The following is a 17,041-nucleotide window of genomic DNA, read 5'->3' as shown; positions in this document are numbered from 1 at the left end:
TGCTTTGCAGAGCCAAAACAAGAAGAATGGTGCGTTTTGCAGCCGCCGCCCACTGCAATGAATCTGAATAACTCCTCCTTTAGGGCGCAAGCAACTCCCCTCCCCCTTGCAGTCTTTCCAATTCACGATACAAAAAGACGGACAGGACAGGTTGCCTGACTTTCCGTCACTGCCACCCTTTGCCATCCTTACCCGTAGAAAGCCCTTTCATCATCCCCAAACCCTAATCTTTTCCCTTTCCTTCCCAGCCCCCAAACCCTGCCCTCTGTACCTTTCTCACCACCCGCTTCCCTTCTCCTGTCATCCCCCTACCACCCGGGAAAAAAAGAGATTGCCCCCTCCTTCCACTAGCCCACCCTCCCACCCAAAGAACAACTTCTTCTGCGCAGCTTGTTTTCTAGGCAGCAGCGCTATTGTGATGTCATCGGGGGGCATTGTGACAAGCCGCCAGTGTTCCGTCTCTTCATGTTGTGCACAGTTCAAACGGAAAATACATCAACAGGCAGACTACAGAAAAGCTTACTATCAAAGGTTAGAGGGGGGCTTTCTCAGAGGGCTTTTTACAGTTTTTCTATTCCCAATTAGCCGTTTAAGTGTACTTATTGAAAGTAGTAATTCTTTCATAGGCCGCCCTTTCTTAGTATTTGACGTTCCTTATATTGCGGTATGAGGCTTCGCAGTAGGTTGCAAACATTCATCACCCATGACTGTCCCCAATTGAGCTCAGAAGCTCAATGTCTATCATGACCTCTCTTTTAGAATGTCCAAGAGCAAGCAAACTATTCCTCCAGGAGAGGGCGCCAACAGACTACTAAAGAGATCATCATTACTCAAAGAAAACCCCAAAAACCAATGCATGATAGGAATAAACAGGTAACTTTCTTTGGAGTGGAAGCGGAGAGATCGCACCAGATGCCAATTCTAGATGTTATCACACCTGTGGTCACTGCAGCAGCAGGTGAATCCACTTTGTCCAAAAGGGATCTATTCCATTCAATTGCAAATGATCTAGATAAGACAGAGAACTGCAGCACGGGGACATAGCCGAGTTGGTCAGGTTGAGTGGTGATGAGTTTGCTATTTGGATGAATAAAGAAAGTCAAAAGTGTGAAAGATAAAAAACAAAAGGAGGAAGTGTGAAAAGTGAATGGGCCAAATTGAGGTGCATATGAAGACGTATGCTTTCTTCCAATTCATTAAATCGGGCTAATATGAATCAGGTGAATTGAGTTCTGCTTTTGGAAACTGGGTTAAGAAGGGGTGCACCGTTCCTGGAGGTACTGCAATACCAGGTCAATGCGTGGAGTGGACAGAGCAAGCTCTTTTTCCATCTCCCTGTTCTAAAAATCCATTTAATATATGGTCCCCAGATAGGGGACGTATCAGATATTAAACTGATAAGAACAGATACTACACTTGATCTTAGCCAAAAGGCCGAGAAGCGATAACCAGAATTGGTTTGGGCCTCGAGTGGCACCCTGGCCTATGCCGGACACATCTTAGGGAGAGAGAGCGAGAGGGAGACAAACCCACGCCTACACAAGACATTTTGTCACCCAAGCCAACCCTTGAAAAGGCTGCTTTGCAGAGCCAAAACAAGAAGAATGGTGCGTTTTGCAGCCGCCGCCCACTGCAATGAATCTGAATAACTCCTCCTTTAGGGCGCAAGCAACTCCCCTCCCCCTTGCAGTCTTTCCAATTCACGATACAAAAAGACGGACAGGACAGGTTGCCTGACTTTCCGTCACTGCCACCCTTTGCCATCCTTACCCGTAGAAAGCCCTTTCATCATCCCCAAACCCTAATCTTTTCCCTTTCCTTCCCAGCCCCCAAACCCTGCCCTCTGTACCTTTCTCACCACCCGCTTCCCTTCTCCTGTCATCCCCCTACCACCCGGGAAAAAAAGAGATTGCCCCCTCCTTCCACTAGCCCACCCTCCCACCCAAAGAACAACTTCTTCTGCGCAGCTTGTTTTCTAGGCAGCAGCGCTATTGTGATGTCATCGGGGGGCATTGTGACAAGCCGCCAGTGTTCCGTCTCTTCATGTTGTGCACAGTTCAAACGGAAAATACATCAACAGGCAGACTACAGAAAAGCTTACTATCAAAGGTTAGAGGGGGGCTTTCTCAGAGGGCTTTTTACAGTTTTTCTATTCCCAATTAGCCGTTTAAGTGTACTTATTGAAAGTAGTAATTCTTTCATAGGCCGCCCTTTCTTAGTATTTGACGTTCCTTATATTGCGGTATGAGGCTTCGCAGTAGGTTGCAAACATTCATCACCCATGACTGTCCCCAATTGAGCTCAGAAGCTCAATGTCTATCATGACCTCTCTTTTAGAATGTCCAAGAGCAAGCAAACTATTCCTCCAGGAGAGGGCGCCAACAGACTACTAAAGAGATCATCATTACTCAAAGAAAACCCCAAAAACCAATGCATGATAGGAATAAACAGGTAACTTTCTTTGGAGTGGAAGCGGAGAGATCGCACCAGATGCCAATTCTAGATGTTATCACACCTGTGGTCACTGCAGCAGCAGGTGAATCCACTTTGTCCAAAAGGGATCTATTCCATTCAATTGCAAATGATCTAGATAAGACAGAGAACTGCAGCACGGGGACATAGCCGAGTTGGTCAGGTTGAGTGGTGATGAGTTTGCTATTTGGATGAATAAAGAAAGTCAAAAGTGTGAAAGATAAAAAACAAAAGGAGGAAGTGTGAAAAGTGAATGGGCCAAATTGAGGTGCATATGAAGACGTATGCTTTCTTCCAATTCATTAAATCGGGCTAATATGAATCAGGTGAATTGAGTTCTGCTTTTGGAAACTGGGTTAAGAAGGGGTGCACCGTTCCTGGAGGTACTGCAATACCAGGTCAATGCGTGGAGTGGACAGAGCAAGCTCTTTTTCCATCTCCCTGTTCTAAAAATCCATTTAATATATGGTCCCCAGATAGGGGACGTATCAGATATTAAACTGATAAGAACAGATACTACACTTGATCTTAGCCAAAAGGCCGAGAAGCGATAACCAGAATTGGTTTGGGCCTCGAGTGGCACCCTGGCCTATGCCGGACACATCTTAGGGAGAGAGAGCGAGAGGGAGACAAACCCACGCCTACACAAGACATTTTGTCACCCAAGCCAACCCTTGAAAAGGCTGCTTTGCAGAGCCAAAACAAGAAGAATGGTGCGTTTTGCAGCCGCCGCCCACTGCAATGAATCTGAATAACTCCTCCTTTAGGGCGCAAGCAACTCCCCTCCCCCTTGCAGTCTTTCCAATTCACGATACAAAAAGACGGACAGGACAGGTTGCCTGACTTTCCGTCACTGCCACCCTTTGCCATCCTTACCCGTAGAAAGCCCTTTCATCATCCCCAAACCCTAATCTTTTCCCTTTCCTTCCCAGCCCCCAAACCCTGCCCTCTGTACCTTTCTCACCACCCGCTTCCCTTCTCCTGTCATCCCCCTACCACCCGGGAAAAAAAGAGATTGCCCCCTCCTTCCACTAGCCCACCCTCCCACCCAAAGAACAACTTCTTCTGCGCAGCTTGTTTTCTAGGCAGCAGCGCTATTGTGATGTCATCGGGGGGCATTGTGACAAGCCGCCAGTGTTCCGTCTCTTCATGTTGTGCACAGTTCAAACGGAAAATACATCAACAGGCAGACTACAGAAAAGCTTACTATCAAAGGTTAGAGGGGGGCTTTCTCAGAGGGCTTTTTACAGTTTTTCTATTCCCAATTAGCCGTTTAAGTGTACTTATTGAAAGTAGTAATTCTTTCATAGGCCGCCCTTTCTTAGTATTTGACGTTCCTTATATTGCGGTATGAGGCTTCGCAGTAGGTTGCAAACATTCATCACCCATGACTGTCCCCAATTGAGCTCAGAAGCTCAATGTCTATCATGACCTCTCTTTTAGAATGTCCAAGAGCAAGCAAACTATTCCTCCAGGAGAGGGCGCCAACAGACTACTAAAGAGATCATCATTACTCAAAGAAAACCCCAAAAACCAATGCATGATAGGAATAAACAGGTAACTTTCTTTGGAGTGGAAGCGGAGAGATCGCACCAGATGCCAATTCTAGATGTTATCACACCTGTGGTCACTGCAGCAGCAGGTGAATCCACTTTGTCCAAAAGGGATCTATTCCATTCAATTGCAAATGATCTAGATAAGACAGAGAACTGCAGCACGGGGACATAGCCGAGTTGGTCAGGTTGAGTGGTGATGAGTTTGCTATTTGGATGAATAAAGAAAGTCAAAAGTGTGAAAGATAAAAAACAAAAGGAGGAAGTGTGAAAAGTGAATGGGCCAAATTGAGGTGCATATGAAGACGTATGCTTTCTTCCAATTCATTAAATCGGGCTAATATGAATCAGGTGAATTGAGTTCTGCTTTTGGAAACTGGGTTAAGAAGGGGTGCACCGTTCCTGGAGGTACTGCAATACCAGGTCAATGCGTGGAGTGGACAGAGCAAGCTCTTTTTCCATCTCCCTGTTCTAAAAATCCATTTAATATATGGTCCCCAGATAGGGGACGTATCAGATATTAAACTGATAAGAACAGATACTACACTTGATCTTAGCCAAAAGGCCGAGAAGCGATAACCAGAATTGGTTTGGGCCTCGAGTGGCACCCTGGCCTATGCCGGACACATCTTAGGGAGAGAGAGCGAGAGGGAGACAAACCCACGCCTACACAAGACATTTTGTCACCCAAGCCAACCCTTGAAAAGGCTGCTTTGCAGAGCCAAAACAAGAAGAATGGTGCGTTTTGCAGCCGCCGCCCACTGCAATGAATCTGAATAACTCCTCCTTTAGGGCGCAAGCAACTCCCCTCCCCCTTGCAGTCTTTCCAATTCACGATACAAAAAGACGGACAGGACAGGTTGCCTGACTTTCCGTCACTGCCACCCTTTGCCATCCTTACCCGTAGAAAGCCCTTTCATCATCCCCAAACCCTAATCTTTTCCCTTTCCTTCCCAGCCCCCAAACCCTGCCCTCTGTACCTTTCTCACCACCCGCTTCCCTTCTCCTGTCATCCCCCTACCACCCGGGAAAAAAAGAGATTGCCCCCTCCTTCCACTAGCCCACCCTCCCACCCAAAGAACAACTTCTTCTGCGCAGCTTGTTTTCTAGGCAGCAGCGCTATTGTGATGTCATCGGGGGGCATTGTGACAAGCCGCCAGTGTTCCGTCTCTTCATGTTGTGCACAGTTCAAACGGAAAATACATCAACAGGCAGACTACAGAAAAGCTTACTATCAAAGGTTAGAGGGGGGCTTTCTCAGAGGGCTTTTTACAGTTTTTCTATTCCCAATTAGCCGTTTAAGTGTACTTATTGAAAGTAGTAATTCTTTCATAGGCCGCCCTTTCTTAGTATTTGACGTTCCTTATATTGCGGTATGAGGCTTCGCAGTAGGTTGCAAACATTCATCACCCATGACTGTCCCCAATTGAGCTCAGAAGCTCAATGTCTATCATGACCTCTCTTTTAGAATGTCCAAGAGCAAGCAAACTATTCCTCCAGGAGAGGGCGCCAACAGACTACTAAAGAGATCATCATTACTCAAAGAAAACCCCAAAAACCAATGCATGATAGGAATAAACAGGTAACTTTCTTTGGAGTGGAAGCGGAGAGATCGCACCAGATGCCAATTCTAGATGTTATCACACCTGTGGTCACTGCAGCAGCAGGTGAATCCACTTTGTCCAAAAGGGATCTATTCCATTCAATTGCAAATGATCTAGATAAGACAGAGAACTGCAGCACGGGGACATAGCCGAGTTGGTCAGGTTGAGTGGTGATGAGTTTGCTATTTGGATGAATAAAGAAAGTCAAAAGTGTGAAAGATAAAAAACAAAAGGAGGAAGTGTGAAAAGTGAATGGGCCAAATTGAGGTGCATATGAAGACGTATGCTTTCTTCCAATTCATTAAATCGGGCTAATATGAATCAGGTGAATTGAGTTCTGCTTTTGGAAACTGGGTTAAGAAGGGGTGCACCGTTCCTGGAGGTACTGCAATACCAGGTCAATGCGTGGAGTGGACAGAGCAAGCTCTTTTTCCATCTCCCTGTTCTAAAAATCCATTTAATATATGGTCCCCAGATAGGGGACGTATCAGATATTAAACTGATAAGAACAGATGAGATTTCATCCGCAAATTTCAGAAAACGGTCATCGGCCACCACACAAAAGCGCAGTGCCGCAGGTGATCGCCTCCCGAGCCCAGGAACCACCAGCCATAAGGGGACGTAAGCACCAAAAGGAGCAACAATCCCCGAGACCGGCGATTGTGCAAGCCCGGGCCCCTCCCAGCCAAGACCAAGGCAAACCCAATGAAGGGACTACACTTGATCTTAGCCAAAAGGCCGAGAAGCGATAACCAGAATTGGTTTGGGCCTCGAGTGGCACCCTGGCCTATGCCGGACACATCTTAGGGAGAGAGAGCGAGAGGGAGACAAACCCACGCCTACACAAGACATTTTGTCACCCAAGCCAACCCTTGAAAAGGCTGCTTTGCAGAGCCAAAACAAGAAGAATGGTGCGTTTTGCAGCCGCCGCCCACTGCAATGAATCTGAATAACTCCTCCTTTAGGGCGCAAGCAACTCCCCTCCCCCTTGCAGTCTTTCCAATTCACGATACAAAAAGACGGACAGGACAGGTTGCCTGACTTTCCGTCACTGCCACCCTTTGCCATCCTTACCCGTAGAAAGCCCTTTCATCATCCCCAAACCCTAATCTTTTCCCTTTCCTTCCCAGCCCCCAAACCCTGCCCTCTGTACCTTTCTCACCACCCGCTTCCCTTCTCCTGTCATCCCCCTACCACCCGGGAAAAAAAGAGATTGCCCCCTCCTTCCACTAGCCCACCCTCCCACCCAAAGAACAACTTCTTCTGCGCAGCTTGTTTTCTAGGCAGCAGCGCTATTGTGATGTCATCGGGGGGCATTGTGACAAGCCGCCAGTGTTCCGTCTCTTCATGTTGTGCACAGTTCAAACGGAAAATACATCAACAGGCAGACTACAGAAAAGCTTACTATCAAAGGTTAGAGGGGGGCTTTCTCAGAGGGCTTTTTACAGTTTTTCTATTCCCAATTAGCCGTTTAAGTGTACTTATTGAAAGTAGTAATTCTTTCATAGGCCGCCCTTTCTTAGTATTTGACGTTCCTTATATTGCGGTATGAGGCTTCGCAGTAGGTTGCAAACATTCATCACCCATGACTGTCCCCAATTGAGCTCAGAAGCTCAATGTCTATCATGACCTCTCTTTTAGAATGTCCAAGAGCAAGCAAACTATTCCTCCAGGAGAGGGCGCCAACAGACTACTAAAGAGATCATCATTACTCAAAGAAAACCCCAAAAACCAATGCATGATAGGAATAAACAGGTAACTTTCTTTGGAGTGGAAGCGGAGAGATCGCACCAGATGCCAATTCTAGATGTTATCACACCTGTGGTCACTGCAGCAGCAGGTGAATCCACTTTGTCCAAAAGGGATCTATTCCATTCAATTGCAAATGATCTAGATAAGACAGAGAACTGCAGCACGGGGACATAGCCGAGTTGGTCAGGTTGAGTGGTGATGAGTTTGCTATTTGGATGAATAAAGAAAGTCAAAAGTGTGAAAGATAAAAAACAAAAGGAGGAAGTGTGAAAAGTGAATGGGCCAAATTGAGGTGCATATGAAGACGTATGCTTTCTTCCAATTCATTAAATCGGGCTAATATGAATCAGGTGAATTGAGTTCTGCTTTTGGAAACTGGGTTAAGAAGGGGTGCACCGTTCCTGGAGGTACTGCAATACCAGGTCAATGCGTGGAGTGGACAGAGCAAGCTCTTTTTCCATCTCCCTGTTCTAAAAATCCATTTAATATATGGTCCCCAGATAGGGGACGTATCAGATATTAAACTGATAAGAACAGATACTACACTTGATCTTAGCCAAAAGGCCGAGAAGCGATAACCAGAATTGGTTTGGGCCTCGAGTGGCACCCTGGCCTATGCCGGACACATCTTAGGGAGAGAGAGCGAGAGGGAGACAAACCCACGCCTACACAAGACATTTTGTCACCCAAGCCAACCCTTGAAAAGGCTGCTTTGCAGAGCCAAAACAAGAAGAATGGTGCGTTTTGCAGCCGCCGCCCACTGCAATGAATCTGAATAACTCCTCCTTTAGGGCGCAAGCAACTCCCCTCCCCCTTGCAGTCTTTCCAATTCACGATACAAAAAGACGGACAGGACAGGTTGCCTGACTTTCCGTCACTGCCACCCTTTGCCATCCTTACCCGTAGAAAGCCCTTTCATCATCCCCAAACCCTAATCTTTTCCCTTTCCTTCCCAGCCCCCAAACCCTGCCCTCTGTACCTTTCTCACCACCCGCTTCCCTTCTCCTGTCATCCCCCTACCACCCGGGAAAAAAAGAGATTGCCCCCTCCTTCCACTAGCCCACCCTCCCACCCAAAGAACAACTTCTTCTGCGCAGCTTGTTTTCTAGGCAGCAGCGCTATTGTGATGTCATCGGGGGGCATTGTGACAAGCCGCCAGTGTTCCGTCTCTTCATGTTGTGCACAGTTCAAACGGAAAATACATCAACAGGCAGACTACAGAAAAGCTTACTATCAAAGGTTAGAGGGGGGCTTTCTCAGAGGGCTTTTTACAGTTTTTCTATTCCCAATTAGCCGTTTAAGTGTACTTATTGAAAGTAGTAATTCTTTCATAGGCCGCCCTTTCTTAGTATTTGACGTTCCTTATATTGCGGTATGAGGCTTCGCAGTAGGTTGCAAACATTCATCACCCATGACTGTCCCCAATTGAGCTCAGAAGCTCAATGTCTATCATGACCTCTCTTTTAGAATGTCCAAGAGCAAGCAAACTATTCCTCCAGGAGAGGGCGCCAACAGACTACTAAAGAGATCATCATTACTCAAAGAAAACCCCAAAAACCAATGCATGATAGGAATAAACAGGTAACTTTCTTTGGAGTGGAAGCGGAGAGATCGCACCAGATGCCAATTCTAGATGTTATCACACCTGTGGTCACTGCAGCAGCAGGTGAATCCACTTTGTCCAAAAGGGATCTATTCCATTCAATTGCAAATGATCTAGATAAGACAGAGAACTGCAGCACGGGGACATAGCCGAGTTGGTCAGGTTGAGTGGTGATGAGTTTGCTATTTGGATGAATAAAGAAAGTCAAAAGTGTGAAAGATAAAAAACAAAAGGAGGAAGTGTGAAAAGTGAATGGGCCAAATTGAGGTGCATATGAAGACGTATGCTTTCTTCCAATTCATTAAATCGGGCTAATATGAATCAGGTGAATTGAGTTCTGCTTTTGGAAACTGGGTTAAGAAGGGGTGCACCGTTCCTGGAGGTACTGCAATACCAGGTCAATGCGTGGAGTGGACAGAGCAAGCTCTTTTTCCATCTCCCTGTTCTAAAAATCCATTTAATATATGGTCCCCAGATAGGGGACGTATCAGATATTAAACTGATAAGAACAGATTTTTGATTTAATGAAGCTTTCCAAAGCACCACAAAAAATGCATGACCGAAGTCACACCAAAAACAGTGCAAAGGCTAGGATTCGTGTGGACCCCACCGTGAGGAGAGGGTCCCCAAAAATCAACCCCGTCCCTCCGAGCCAGAAGGCCACAGCAAGGGTCAGGGATCTTCGGTGCTCCCCCAAGCCGAAGCCCGGTTGAGCCTTGTCGTTGCTCCCAGCGTCCACCCAGGCATCTTACCCAAGTGGAGTAGAGAGCTACTAGTTGTTGGTTTCGCAGCCGAAACTGCCCGGACCGTCAACCGGTGTTGGTTTCTCAGCCCAAGGCTAACCGGACCTCCAACCGGGTGTTGGTTTCTCAGCCGAAGCTGACCCAGACCTCCAACCGGGTGTTGGTTTCTCAGCCGAAGCTGACCCGGACCTCCAACCGGGTGTTAGTTTCTCAGCCCAAAGCTGACCAGACCTCCGACCGGGATTATAAAAATTTCCCTTCCTAGCCAGAAGGCCGGGATAGGGTAATATGCTCAAAAAGTATGAAAAGGCAAGGTACGGTGTGCTACAGAGCCCAAGGCTTGCCGGGGTCCCAAGCCAGCAAGCTCAGACTCACTCCAGGGTCGTCAGTCCTGGGGCACGTTGTACCATAGCCCCCCACCCTTACTCAGTCTAATAGCCTCGATCCTGGTAGGGCCATGTTTTCCACTAGATGAATATACTATTCACCCAGAGTACTAGCAAGCGCAACCTTCCAGTGTGCATTGTATCATTGTACTAAGATGGCCTGGAGCTTAAACCACCTCTTCGAACAACACTACACTTGATCTTAGCCAAAAGGCCGAGAAGCGATAACCAGAATTGGTTTGGGCCTCGAGTGGCACCCTGGCCTATGCCGGACACATCTTAGGGAGAGAGAGCGAGAGGGAGACAAACCCACGCCTACACAAGACATTTTGTCACCCAAGCCAACCCTTGAAAAGGCTGCTTTGCAGAGCCAAAACAAGAAGAATGGTGCGTTTTGCAGCCGCCGCCCACTGCAATGAATCTGAATAACTCCTCCTTTAGGGCGCAAGCAACTCCCCTCCCCCTTGCAGTCTTTCCAATTCACGATACAAAAAGACGGACAGGACAGGTTGCCTGACTTTCCGTCACTGCCACCCTTTGCCATCCTTACCCGTAGAAAGCCCTTTCATCATCCCCAAACCCTAATCTTTTCCCTTTCCTTCCCAGCCCCCAAACCCTGCCCTCTGTACCTTTCTCACCACCCGCTTCCCTTCTCCTGTCATCCCCCTACCACCCGGGAAAAAAAGAGATTGCCCCCTCCTTCCACTAGCCCACCCTCCCACCCAAAGAACAACTTCTTCTGCGCAGCTTGTTTTCTAGGCAGCAGCGCTATTGTGATGTCATCGGGGGGCATTGTGACAAGCCGCCAGTGTTCCGTCTCTTCATGTTGTGCACAGTTCAAACGGAAAATACATCAACAGGCAGACTACAGAAAAGCTTACTATCAAAGGTTAGAGGGGGGCTTTCTCAGAGGGCTTTTTACAGTTTTTCTATTCCCAATTAGCCGTTTAAGTGTACTTATTGAAAGTAGTAATTCTTTCATAGGCCGCCCTTTCTTAGTATTTGACGTTCCTTATATTGCGGTATGAGGCTTCGCAGTAGGTTGCAAACATTCATCACCCATGACTGTCCCCAATTGAGCTCAGAAGCTCAATGTCTATCATGACCTCTCTTTTAGAATGTCCAAGAGCAAGCAAACTATTCCTCCAGGAGAGGGCGCCAACAGACTACTAAAGAGATCATCATTACTCAAAGAAAACCCCAAAAACCAATGCATGATAGGAATAAACAGGTAACTTTCTTTGGAGTGGAAGCGGAGAGATCGCACCAGATGCCAATTCTAGATGTTATCACACCTGTGGTCACTGCAGCAGCAGGTGAATCCACTTTGTCCAAAAGGGATCTATTCCATTCAATTGCAAATGATCTAGATAAGACAGAGAACTGCAGCACGGGGACATAGCCGAGTTGGTCAGGTTGAGTGGTGATGAGTTTGCTATTTGGATGAATAAAGAAAGTCAAAAGTGTGAAAGATAAAAAACAAAAGGAGGAAGTGTGAAAAGTGAATGGGCCAAATTGAGGTGCATATGAAGACGTATGCTTTCTTCCAATTCATTAAATCGGGCTAATATGAATCAGGTGAATTGAGTTCTACTTTTGGAAACTGGGTTAAGAAGGGGTGCACCGTTCCTGGAGGTACTGCAATACCAGGTCAATGCGTGGAGTGGACAGAGCAAGCTCTTTTTCCATCTCCCTGTTCTAAAAATCCATTTAATATATGGTCCCCAGATAGGGGACGTATCAGATATTAAACTGATAAGAACAGATACTACACTTGATCTTAGCCAAAAGGCCGAGAAGCGATAACCAGAATTGGTTTGGGCCTCGAGTGGCACCCTGGCCTATGCCGGACACATCTTAGGGAGAGAGAGCGAGAGGGAGACAAACCCACGCCTACACAAGACATTTTGTCACCCAAGCCAACCCTTGAAAAGGCTGCTTTGCAGAGCCAAAACAAGAAGAATGGTGCGTTTTGCAGCCGCCGCCCACTGCAATGAATCTGAATAACTCCTCCTTTAGGGCGCAAGCAACTCCCCTCCCCCTTGCAGTCTTTCCAATTCACGATACAAAAAGACGGACAGGACAGGTTGCCTGACTTTCCGTCACTGCCACCCTTTGCCATCCTTACCCGTAGAAAGCCCTTTCATCATCCCCAAACCCTAATCTTTTCCCTTTCCTTCCCAGCCCCCAAACCCTGCCCTCTGTACCTTTCTCACCACCCGCTTCCCTTCTCCTGTCATCCCCCTACCACCCGGGAAAAAAAGAGATTGCCCCCTCCTTCCACTAGCCCACCCTCCCACCCAAAGAACAACTTCTTCTGCGCAGCTTGTTTTCTAGGCAGCAGCGCTATTGTGATGTCATCGGGGGGCATTGTGACAAGCCGCCAGTGTTCCGTCTCTTCATGTTGTGCACAGTTCAAACGGAAAATACATCAACAGGCAGACTACAGAAAAGCTTACTATCAAAGGTTAGAGGGGGGCTTTCTCAGAGGGCTTTTTACAGTTTTTCTATTCCCAATTAGCCGTTTAAGTGTACTTATTGAAAGTAGTAATTCTTTCATAGGCCGCCCTTTCTTAGTATTTGACGTTCCTTATATTGCGGTATGAGGCTTCGCAGTAGGTTGCAAACATTCATCACCCATGACTGTCCCCAATTGAGCTCAGAAGCTCAATGTCTATCATGACCTCTCTTTTAGAATGTCCAAGAGCAAGCAAACTATTCCTCCAGGAGAGGGCGCCAACAGACTACTAAAGAGATCATCATTACTCAAAGAAAACCCCAAAAACCAATGCATGATAGGAATAAACAGGTAACTTTCTTTGGAGTGGAAGCGGAGAGATCGCACCAGATGCCAATTCTAGATGTTATCACACCTGTGGTCACTGCAGCAGCAGGTGAATCCACTTTGTCCAAAAGGGATCTATTCCATTCAATTGCAAATGATCTAGATAAGACAGAGAACTGCAGCACGGGGACATAGCCGAGTTGGTCAGGTTGAGTGGTGATGAGTTTGCTATTTGGATGAATAAAGAAAGTCAAAAGTGTGAAAGATAAAAAACAAAAGGAGGAAGTGTGAAAAGTGAATGGGCCAAATTGAGGTGCATATGAAGACGTATGCTTTCTTCCAATTCATTAAATCGGGCTAATATGAATCAGGTGAATTGAGTTCTGCTTTTGGAAACTGGGTTAAGAAGGGGTGCACCGTTCCTGGAGGTACTGCAATACCAGGTCAATGCGTGGAGTGGACAGAGCAAGCTCTTTTTCCATCTCCCTGTTCTAAAAATCCATTTAATATATGGTCCCCAGATAGGGGACGTATCAGATATTAAACTGATAAGAACAGATACTACACTTGATCTTAGCCAAAAGGCCGAGAAGCGATAACCAGAATTGGTTTGGGCCTCGAGTGGCACCCTGGCCTATGCCGGACACATCTTAGGGAGAGAGAGCGAGAGGGAGACAAACCCACGCCTACACAAGACATTTTGTCACCCAAGCCAACCCTTGAAAAGGCTGCTTTGCAGAGCCAAAACAAGAAGAATGGTGCGTTTTGCAGCCGCCGCCCACTGCAATGAATCTGAATAACTCCTCCTTTAGGGCGCAAGCAACTCCCCTCCCCCTTGCAGTCTTTCCAATTCACGATACAAAAAGACGGACAGGACAGGTTGCCTGACTTTCCGTCACTGCCACCCTTTGCCATCCTTACCCGTAGAAAGCCCTTTCATCATCCCCAAACCCTAATCTTTTCCCTTTCCTTCCCAGCCCCCAAACCCTGCCCTCTGTACCTTTCTCACCACCCGCTTCCCTTCTCCTGTCATCCCCCTACCACCCGGGAAAAAAAGAGATTGCCCCCTCCTTCCACTAGCCCACCCTCCCACCCAAAGAACAACTTCTTCTGCGCAGCTTGTTTTCTAGGCAGCAGCGCTATTGTGATGTCATCGGGGGGCATTGTGACAAGCCGCCAGTGTTCCGTCTCTTCATGTTGTGCACAGTTCAAACGGAAAATACATCAACAGGCAGACTACAGAAAAGCTTACTATCAAAGGTTAGAGGGGGGCTTTCTCAGAGGGCTTTTTACAGTTTTTCTATTCCCAATTAGCCGTTTAAGTGTACTTATTGAAAGTAGTAATTCTTTCATAGGCCGCCCTTTCTTAGTATTTGACGTTCCTTATATTGCGGTATGAGGCTTCGCAGTAGGTTGCAAACATTCATCACCCATGACTGTCCCCAATTGAGCTCAGAAGCTCAATGTCTATCATGACCTCTCTTTTAGAATGTCCAAGAGCAAGCAAACTATTCCTCCAGGAGAGGGCGCCAACAGACTACTAAAGAGATCATCATTACTCAAAGAAAACCCCAAAAAACAATGCATGATAGGAATAAACAGGTAACTTTCTTTGGAGTGGAAGCGGAGAGATCGCACCAGATGCCAATTCTAGATGTTATCACACCTGTGGTCACTGCAGCAGCAGGTGAATCCACTTTGTCCAAAAGGGATCTATTCCATTCAATTGCAAATGATCTAGATAAGACAGAGAACTGCAGCACGGGGACATAGCCGAGTTGGTCAGGTTGAGTGGTGATGAGTTTGCTATTTGGATGAATAAAGAAAGTCAAAAGTGTGAAAGATAAAAAACAAAAGGAGGAAGTGTGAAAAGTGAATGGGCCAAATTGAGGTGCATATGAAGACGTATGCTTTCTTCCAATTCATTAAATCGGGCTAATATGAATCAGGTGAATTGAGTTCTGCTTTTGGAAACTGGGTTAAGAAGGGGTGCACCGTTCCTGGAGGTACTGCAATACCAGGTCAATGCGTGGAGTGGACAGAGCAAGCTCTTTTTCCATCTCCCTGTTCTAAAAATCCATTTAATATATGGTCCCCAGATAGGGGACGTATCAGATATTAAACTGATAAGAACAGATACTACACTTGATCTTAGCCAAAAGGCCGAGAAGCGATAACCAGAATTGGTTTGGGCCTCGAGTGGCACCCTGGCCTATGCCGGACACATCTTAGGGAGAGAGAGCGAGAGGGAGACAAACCCACGCCTACACAAGACATTTTGTCACCCAAGCCAACCCTTGAAAAGGCTGCTTTGCAGAGCCAAAACAAGAAGAATGGTGCGTTTTGCAGCCGCCGCCCACTGCAATGAATCTGAATAACTCCTCCTTTAGGGCGCAAGCAACTCCCCTCCCCCTTGCAGTCTTTCCAATTCACGATACAAAAAGACGGACAGGACAGGTTGCCTGACTTTCCGTCACTGCCACCCTTTGCCATCCTTACCCGTAGAAAGCCCTTTCATCATCCCCAAACCCTAATCTTTTCCCTTTCCTTCCCAGCCCCCAAACCCTGCCCTCTGTACCTTTCTCACCACCCGCTTCCCTTCTCCTGTCATCCCCCTACCACCCGGGAAAAAAAGAGATTGCCCCCTCCTTCCACTAGCCCACCCTCCCACCCAAAGAACAACTTCTTCTGCGCAGCTTGTTTTCTAGGCAGCAGCGCTATTGTGATGTCATCGGGGGGCATTGTGACAAGCCGCCAGTGTTCCGTCTCTTCATGTTGTGCACAGTTCAAACGGAAAATACATCAACAGGCAGACTACAGAAAAGCTTACTATCAAAGGTTAGAGGGGGGCTTTCTCAGAGGGCTTTTTACAGTTTTTCTATTCCCAATTAGCCGTTTAAGTGTACTTATTGAAAGTAGTAATTCTTTCATAGGCCGCCCTTTCTTAGTATTTGACGTTCCTTATATTGCGGTATGAGGCTTCGCAGTAGGTTGCAAACATTCATCACCCATGACTGTCCCCAATTGAGCTCAGAAGCTCAATGTCTATCATGACCTCTCTTTTAGAATGTCCAAGAGCAAGCAAACTATTCCTCCAGGAGAGGGCGCCAACAGACTACTAAAGAGATCATCATTACTCAAAGAAAACCCCAAAAACCAATGCATGATAGGAATAAACAGGTAACTTTCTTTGGAGTGGAAGCGGAGAGATCGCACCAGATGCCAATTCTAGATGTTATCACACCTGTGGTCACTGCAGCAGCAGGTGAATCCACTTTGTCCAAAAGGGATCTATTCCATTCAATTGCAAATGATCTAGATAAGACAGAGAACTGCAGCACGGGGACATAGCCGAGTTGGTCAGGTTGAGTGGTGATGAGTTTGCTATTTGGATGAATAAAGAAAGTCAAAAGTGTGAAAGATAAAAAACAAAAGGAGGAAGTGTGAAAAGTGAATGGGCCAAATTGAGGTGCATATGAAGACGTATGCTTTCTTCCAATTCATTAAATCGGGCTAATATGAATCAGGTGAATTGAGTTCTGCTTTTGGAAACTGGGTTAAGAAGGGGTGCACCGTTCCTGGAGGTACTGCAATACCAGGTCAATGCGTGGAGTGGACAGAGCAAGCTCTTTTTCCATCTCCCTGTTCTAAAAATCCATTTAATATATGGTCCCCAGATAGGGGACGTATCAGATATTAAACTGATAAGAACAGATACTACACTTGATCTTAGCCAAAAGGCCGAGAAGCGATAACCAGAATTGGTTTGGGCCTCGAGTGGCACCCTGGCCTATGCCGGACACATCTTAGGGAGAGAGAGCGAGAGGGAGACAAACCCACGCCTACACAAGACATTTTGTCACCCAAGCCAACCCTTGAAAAGGCTGCTTTGCAGAGCCAAAACAAGAAGAATGGTGCGTTTTGCAGCCGCCGCCCACTGCAATGAATCTGAATAACTCCTCCTTTAGGGCGCAAGCAACTCCCCTCCCCCTTGCAGTCTTTCCAATTCACGATACAAAAAGACGGACAGGACAGGTTGCCTGACTTTCCGTCACTGCCACCCTTTGCCATCCTTACCCGTAGAAAGCCCTTTCATCATCCCCAAACCCTAATCTTTTCCCTTTCCTTCCCAGCCCCCAAACC

The 17,041-nt window shown here is 46.9% G+C and overlaps 10 non-coding genes across 10 annotated transcripts; all 10 read right to left on the bottom strand.

Moving 5' to 3' along the window:
* Positions 1–1,255: 1,255 nt before the first annotated feature.
* On the bottom strand, positions 1,256–1,446 carry LOC142262530 (U2 spliceosomal RNA). Its single transcript, XR_012729888.1, has one exon. It is a non-coding gene; the product is annotated as a U2 spliceosomal RNA (small nuclear RNA).
* A 1,387-nt stretch (positions 1,447–2,833) lies between these two features.
* LOC142262529 (U2 spliceosomal RNA) lies at positions 2,834–3,024 on the bottom strand. Its single transcript, XR_012729887.1, has one exon. It is a non-coding gene; the product is annotated as a U2 spliceosomal RNA (small nuclear RNA).
* Positions 3,025–4,411: 1,387 nt separating this feature from the next.
* On the bottom strand, positions 4,412–4,602 carry LOC142262528 (U2 spliceosomal RNA). Its single transcript, XR_012729886.1, has one exon. It is a non-coding gene; the product is annotated as a U2 spliceosomal RNA (small nuclear RNA).
* A 1,387-nt stretch (positions 4,603–5,989) lies between these two features.
* On the bottom strand, positions 5,990–6,174 carry LOC142262473 (U2 spliceosomal RNA). The gene has a single exon (XR_012729853.1). It is a non-coding gene; the product is annotated as a U2 spliceosomal RNA (small nuclear RNA).
* Positions 6,175–7,766: 1,592 nt separating this feature from the next.
* Positions 7,767–7,957, bottom strand: LOC142262527 (U2 spliceosomal RNA). Its single transcript, XR_012729885.1, has one exon. It is a non-coding gene; the product is annotated as a U2 spliceosomal RNA (small nuclear RNA).
* Positions 7,958–9,344: 1,387 nt separating this feature from the next.
* Positions 9,345–9,537, bottom strand: LOC142262450 (U2 spliceosomal RNA). The gene has a single exon (XR_012729834.1). It is a non-coding gene; the product is annotated as a U2 spliceosomal RNA (small nuclear RNA).
* Positions 9,538–11,726: 2,189 nt separating this feature from the next.
* Positions 11,727–11,917, bottom strand: LOC142262526 (U2 spliceosomal RNA). Its single transcript, XR_012729884.1, has one exon. It is a non-coding gene; the product is annotated as a U2 spliceosomal RNA (small nuclear RNA).
* Positions 11,918–13,304: 1,387 nt separating this feature from the next.
* On the bottom strand, positions 13,305–13,495 carry LOC142262525 (U2 spliceosomal RNA). The gene has a single exon (XR_012729883.1). It is a non-coding gene; the product is annotated as a U2 spliceosomal RNA (small nuclear RNA).
* A 1,387-nt stretch (positions 13,496–14,882) lies between these two features.
* Positions 14,883–15,073, bottom strand: LOC142262524 (U2 spliceosomal RNA). Its single transcript, XR_012729882.1, has one exon. It is a non-coding gene; the product is annotated as a U2 spliceosomal RNA (small nuclear RNA).
* Positions 15,074–16,460: 1,387 nt separating this feature from the next.
* On the bottom strand, positions 16,461–16,651 carry LOC142262523 (U2 spliceosomal RNA). The gene has a single exon (XR_012729881.1). It is a non-coding gene; the product is annotated as a U2 spliceosomal RNA (small nuclear RNA).
* Positions 16,652–17,041: the final 390 nt, after the last annotated feature.

This window comes from Anomaloglossus baeobatrachus, unplaced genomic scaffold (assembly GCF_048569485.1).
Source record: "Anomaloglossus baeobatrachus isolate aAnoBae1 unplaced genomic scaffold, aAnoBae1.hap1 Scaffold_2452, whole genome shotgun sequence".
Lineage (NCBI taxonomy): Eukaryota > Metazoa > Chordata > Amphibia > Anura > Aromobatidae > Anomaloglossus > Anomaloglossus baeobatrachus.
Note: the sequence above shows the minus strand (reverse complement) of the source record. Positions and strands in the feature narration are given on the sequence as shown.